Raw genomic sequence first — 6,777 nt, 5'->3', positions numbered from 1 at the left:
TAGTAAAATGGTACTGTTGCTGTTATAAGCACCTACTGGTAGATGCCTAGGCAGGTAGATTCCCCTGGAGGAGATGAGGGGCAGCAGGGTTTTTCCTCCAAGTTCTTGAATGGACAGAAAAATTCTCACTTCACCACCACCACTGCCATACTGTGGTTTCATGATTACGAGGCAGCGTGGATATAGGAGAAAGAAGGGGAAGACTCTGAACTAGGGCTGAACATCTAGAATTTATATTTGTTTATGATCTAATGATGTGTAATTTGCTGAACATCAACATCTACAATTGCTCTTATGACTAAGATGGCCTTAATACGGCTTCCAGCTCGACAAAACTTCTTCCTGCCTTTAGGCCCCTGACCTATTTTCTTAGAACATATCTTTAGAAAACTTTTAGTTGTACATTTTTTCCCTGTTCTCTTTGATATGTAAAGCTCTTAAAAATCTTCTGGCCAGTTTTACAACCCAGGAATGTCTTCCACAAGGACCTTAGAGCTTTTGAAATGTAATCATCAAGGGAGATAGCACCAGTGTCTCCTAGTCTCTGTGGGAGGACAGAGCCTAACTTTGATATGGGTGTCAGCAAATGCAGTTGTCCTAATTATAAAGAAAAAAATCTGCAAATTCAGGAATAACTCAATGTGTTTGACACATCCCATCGATTACTCTCCCCTCTAAATATATGTCCTCTGATACTTTTCTGCTAGCTCACATCATGCTTGAAAACTCTCCCCACAAGTGTGACTTACCTATCCTGTTCTTCTGTTTCCACAAGGTAATTATTGTAGCAATAACACACAACACATACACAGACATGCAAATACACATGGATAGGTCCTAAGGATAAATATTCTCAGACTTAGTAAAGTTAAAATGAGAAGTTTCAACTCAATGACCCTCTGGGTAAATATGTATGCAAAACAGACAGACAAAGTCGTTTTAAGCCAACATTTAAAATATTAAAGTTTTCACATAAAAATCTGGACTTCAAGCTTCTCTTAAAAAACTGGAAAAACTAGCAAAATTGGGACTGCATTCCCACAAGACAATAATGGGCTGGAGCTGAGTCAGCTCACCTCCTTGAGTGGAGCATGCTCTTCTGTTTGCCACCCTCTCCTCCACTCAGTAATGTCTACGCATGCACTTACACCTAGAATGCTACCATTTAATTGCATCTCCTGCCTGTCCTCAGCAGGTATTTCAGTTTGGTCTGAATGTATAATGAATTGAGTTTTTTCTGATTGTCCTGTAATTTGTCTCAAACCACAGTGAAGTTAGTATTTCATATCATTATGCAAAAAATGTTGGTTTCTTTTGTTCATCTCTCTTCCATTTCATTTGTTCATTTAATAATTCAACAGAGATTTCACTCTAGGTGTCAGACACTGTTTCAGGCACTGGAAATGTTGCCATTTAAAACTGAGCCCCTTTAGGCCCACTGGGAGTAAGACATAGGCTCATTATGAACTATCAGTATCTTAAAAATGGCTGCCACTGTAACTTCAGAATTGGTGAAATTTGTATGCTACTGCTTCTGAGAGACTTAAGTCCTTTGAGGATACTCTACCTCCCTAGCTCTGGGTGTGAGGATAGTTTCACCCCTCCGGGCCTAATTGTATAGATATGACAGCAAGAAAAATGATTTCAAAGAAGGAAAATTGACAATTCATAGATTTTTCAGGTTTTCCTCTTGGAAACTAAAAGCTATTTTCTTTTTATGTTGGAAATTTTGCACTATAAAGTCATGTATTAATATATCTGACCAAGAAAGTAGGCCCTAATAAAACAAAAGGACTTGGGGACAGATTCTAACAACTAAATTCTTTTCTTCGGTGTTTTTTGAGTGCCTGCTACATACTGGGCACTGTGACGAGTAAAACAGCATCCCTGTCTTCCAGGAACTCTGGATTAACATAAATGAAATATGTCAAGGGCTAAACCTTGATGCAGTCACAGCTGCCTAAAAAAAGGAAAGATGGATTTATACAACATTGAGAAAGAATTTTAACCATACTTGTTAGAAAAAAAATAAATAAATGAATGATGGACAACTGCAAAGGAAAGTGAAAATCAATTACATATATTTTAGAAATATTCTGCATTCTTTTGGGATCAGGTAAACACTATCAGTGCATTAGATAATGTGACCAATTTCCTGATAAATGCATGTTGTCATCCTCGATATGGTTGAGGTGATGCCTCAGTTCAGTTTTCTCTCCTCAGAGATGCCTCTGCATACTCTCAGCCCTAAATCAGGATAGGGCTGCTCCAGTAAGCTCTTTTCCTATCCATTGCAAACCATGTATTTGTCACCTTGAATTTTCTAGTTTTCTTTTTTCACTTAAAAAAAACCTTTGCTCTTTTTCCTTGTCCATGTTAAAAAGAGAGAGAGAGAGAGAAAGGAAGAAGAAATTTTTAATTACCTGAAAATTCACAATACAGAAATAATAAGCACTATTAATATTTAAGGGTAAAGCTTTCTGATCTTTTTTCTATGCACATCTATATTATTTTTATTTATTTATTTATTTATTTATTTTTTCATTAAGTTTATTGGGATAACATTGGTTAAGACAATTATATAATTTTCAGGTGTACATTATAATTCGATATCTATATATTCTATTGTGTGTTTACCACCCGAAGTACAGTTTCCTTCAGCTACCATGTATTCGATCCACTTTACCCACTTCACCCTCCCCCTGTTCCCTATATTTGACTCTTTTACCCCATCTACTTCTTCCCTCCTCCCCCATCTCCTGACCCCTGGTAACCACAAGTCCCTTGTCTATGTTTACGAGTTTCTGTTTTTTGTCTTGTTCATTTGTTGCTTTTAGGTTTATATCCCACATGTAAGTGATATCATGTGATTTTCAACTTTTTCTGTCTGGCTTATTTCACTTAGCATGATTATCTCCAGGTCCATCCATGTTGTCACAAATGGCAGTATTTCATCTCTTCCTATGGCTGAGTAATATTCTATTGTAAATATGTACCACAGCTTCTTTAGCCAATCATCTATCATAGGATACTTCAGTTGCTTCTATGTCCTGGCCACTGTGAATAATGCTGCTATGAACATCAGTGTGCAAATCTCTTTTTGTATATGGGTTTTCAAGTCTTTGGGGATAAATACCCAGTAGAGGGATTGCTGGATCACATGGTAGATCAACTCTTAGTTTTTTTGAGGAAACTCCATACTGTTTTCTATAGTGGCTGTACCAATTTGCAGTCCCACCAGCAGTGTATGAGGGTTCCTTTTTCTCCACATCCTCTCCAACATTTGTTATTACTCATCCTGTTGATAATAGCTATTCTAACAAATGTGAGATGGTATCTCACTGTGGTTTTGATTTGCATTTCCCTAATATCTAGCAATGTTGAGCATCTTTTTATATATTTGTTGGCCATTTGTATGTCCTTTAGGGAGAAATGTCTGTTCAGGTCCTATGCCCATTTTTGATTGGATTGTTTGTTTTTTTGTTGTTATTGAGTTGTATGAGTTCTTTGTATATTTTGGATATTTGGCCCTTATCGGAGGCATTGCTTGCAAATATATTTTCTCATTCAGATGGTTGTCTCTTTACCTTGTTGTTGATTTCTTTTGCTTGAGTAGAAGCTTTTTAGTTTGATGTAGTCCCATTCATTTATTTTTGCTTTTATTTCCCTTGCCTTTGAGATCAAATTCATAGAATCTTCTTTAAGTCTAAGGTCTTTGAGTTTAGTTCATATGTTTTCTTCTATGCATTTTACTGTTTCAGGTCTTATATTCAGGTCCTTAATCCATTTCGAGTTAATTTTGGTGTGCGGTGATAGACAACAGTCTAATTTCTTACTTTTGCAGGTGGCCTTCCAATTTTTCTAGCACCATTTATTGAAGAGGCTTTCCTTTCTCCACTGTATGTTTTTGGCTTTTTTGTCAAAAATCATTTGCCCAAATAAATATAGGTTTACCTCTAGACTCTCGATTTTGTTCCACTGGTTAGTGTGTCTGTTTTGTTACCAATACCATGCCAGTTTGATTACTGTCGCTTTGTAGTATAATTGGAAGTTGGGCAGAGTGATGCCTCCAGTCTTGTTCTTTTTTCTCAGGATGGCTTTTGCAATTCGGGGTCTTTTGTGCTTCCATACAAATCTGATGATTTTTTGTTCTATTTCTTTAAAAAATGCCGATGAGATTTTGATGAGGATTGCATTAAATCTGTATAAAGTTAGGTAATATGGTCATTTTAACTATGTTGATTCTTCCAATCCAAGAACACGAAATATGTTTCCATTTCTTTGTAACTTCTTCGATTTCTTTTAATAGGGTCTTGTAGTTTTAATTATATAGGTCCTTCACATGCTTTGTTAGATTTATTCCTAGGTATTTTATTCTTTTTGGTGCAATTGCAAAAGGAATTATTTTTTTCATATCTTTTGCACTCGCTAGGGCCTCTAATGTTATATTGAATAACAGTGGTGATAGTGGACAGCCTTGCCTTGTTCCTGATCTTAGAGGAAAGGTTTTTAGTTTTTCACCATTAAGTATAATGTTGGCTGAAGGTTTGTCATAGATGGCCTTTATTATGTTAAGGTTCTTTCCTTCCATACCGACTTTGTTAAGTTTTGATCATAAATGGATGCTGTATCTTGTCAAAGGCTTTTTTTGCATCTATTGAAATGATCATATGATTCTTATTTTTTAATTTGTTTATGTGGTGTATCACTTTAATCGATTTGCATATGTTGAACCATCCCTATGCCCCTGGGACGAAGCCTACTTGGTCGTGGTGTATAATCTTTTTGACATGTTGCTGTATTCAGTTCGCTAGTATCTTATTTAGGATTTTTGCATCTGTGTTCATGAGATATATTGGTCTGAAGTTTTCTTTTTTTGTGTTATCCTTACCAGGTTTTGGTATCAGAGTAATATTGGCCCCCTAAAATGAGTTGGGAAGTATTGCCTCCTCTTCAATTTTTTGGAAGAGTTTGAGGAGAATAGGTATTCAATATTTGAACGTTTGGTAGAATTCACTGGTGAAGCCATCTGGTCCTGGACTTTTACTTTTTGGTAGGTTTTTGATGACTGTTTCAATTTCCATGCTGCTGATTGGTATATTTAGATTTTCTTGGTCTTCTCGATTCAGTCAAGGAAGGTTGTATCTTTCTAAGTACTGGTCCATTTCTTCTAGGTTATTAAATTTGGTGTTATATACTTTTAAAGTATTCTCGCATGATCCTTTGTATTTCTGCTATGTCAGTCGTAATTTCCCCTCTTTCACCCCTGATTTTGTTTATTTGTGTCCTTTCTCTTTTTTCTTTAGTGAGTCTAGCTAGGAGTTTGTCAATTTTATTAATCTTCTCAAAGAACCAGCTCTTTGTTGTATTTATTTTTTCTATTGTTTTTTGTTTGTTTGTTTGTTTTGTTTTCAATTTTATTTATTTCTGCTCTAATTTTGATGATTTCTTTCCTTCTGCTAAGTTTAGGCCTCATTTGTCCTGTTTTTAGATTTTAAGATGAAGTGTTAGGTTTTTTATTTGGGCTCATTCATATTTTTGAAGATAGGCCTGTAATAAAATGAACTTTCCTCTTATGACCGCTTTTGCTGTGTCCCCAAATTTTGATATGTTGTACTATCATTATCGTTTGTTTCTTTGTATCTCTTGATGTCTTTTTTAAATTTCTTCTCTGACCCAGTATTCTTTAGTAGAAAGTTGTTTATTCTCCATGTATTTGTGGTTCTTTCCACTTTCTTTTTGCAATCGATCTCTAGTTTCAAAGCATTATGATCAAACAATATGGTTGGTATGATTTCAGCCCTCTTATATTTGTTGAGGCTATGTCTGTGTCCCAGTATGCTGTCAATTCTTGAGAATGTTCCATGTGCACTAGAGAAGAATGTAGAAGCAGCTGTTTTTGGATGAAAGGCTCTGTAAATGTCAATTATGTCCAGTTTGTCTAATGTGTCATTTAAGGATGTTATTTCCTTATTGATTTTCTGTTTGGATGATCTGTCCATATCCGACAGTGGGGTATTTAAGTCCCCTACTACAATAATGTTTTGGTCTGTTTCTCCCTTTAGTTCTGTTAGTAATTGCTTTACATATTTCGGGGCCCCCTGATTGTGAACATAGATATTAGTAAGTGTTATATCTCCTTGGTGCATGATTCCCTTTATCATTATGAAGTGTCCTTCAGTATCTTTCTTTACTTTTTTAATTTTGAAGTCTATTTCGTCTGATATTAGTACTGCTACTCTCGCTTTTCTCTGAATGCCGTTTGCTTGGAATATCATTTTCCACCCTTTCATTTTGAGTCTATATTTGTCTTTGGAGCTGAGATGTGGAGGCAGCATATGGTTGGGCATTGTTTTTTGATCCATTCTGCAACTCTGTGTCTTTTTATTGGTGAGTTCAGTCCATTTACATTTAGGGTGATTATTGAAATATTAGATCTTCTTATAGCCATTTTATCTTTTGCTTTCTGGTAGCTTGGTGTTTCCATTGCTTCCTTGTCCATGTGTTTGTGTTTTCTTTATTTTGGTTGGCTTTTGTGGGTTTTGCCACTGATTCTTCTTGTTTTATGTTATATATTTCAGTTCTGACTCTATGGTGTGTGGTTACCACTACAAATATGAAAAAGATAATTATATATGTAAATATATATGTATATGTGTGTGTGTATATATATATATATGCATATATATGTATATATGTATATATATACACACACACACATATATATATATATATACACAGTCATGCATTTTCTTCTGTGTGTGCCTTGTGTCCATT

General features: G+C 35.4%; 1 protein-coding gene across 1 annotated transcript in view; it reads left to right on the top strand.

Annotated features, from left to right (window-relative positions):
- Positions 1–6,777, top strand: part of FBXL13 (F-box and leucine rich repeat protein 13) — a 260,635-nt gene that overhangs the window by 132,357 nt on the left and 121,501 nt on the right. The window lies entirely within an intron of this gene.

Source organism: Pteropus medius, unplaced genomic scaffold (assembly GCF_902729225.1).
Source record: "Pteropus medius unplaced genomic scaffold, Ma_sr-lr_union100, whole genome shotgun sequence".
Taxonomy (NCBI): domain Eukaryota; kingdom Metazoa; phylum Chordata; class Mammalia; order Chiroptera; family Pteropodidae; genus Pteropus; species Pteropus medius.
This window is presented reverse-complemented; position numbering and strand designations above follow the sequence as displayed.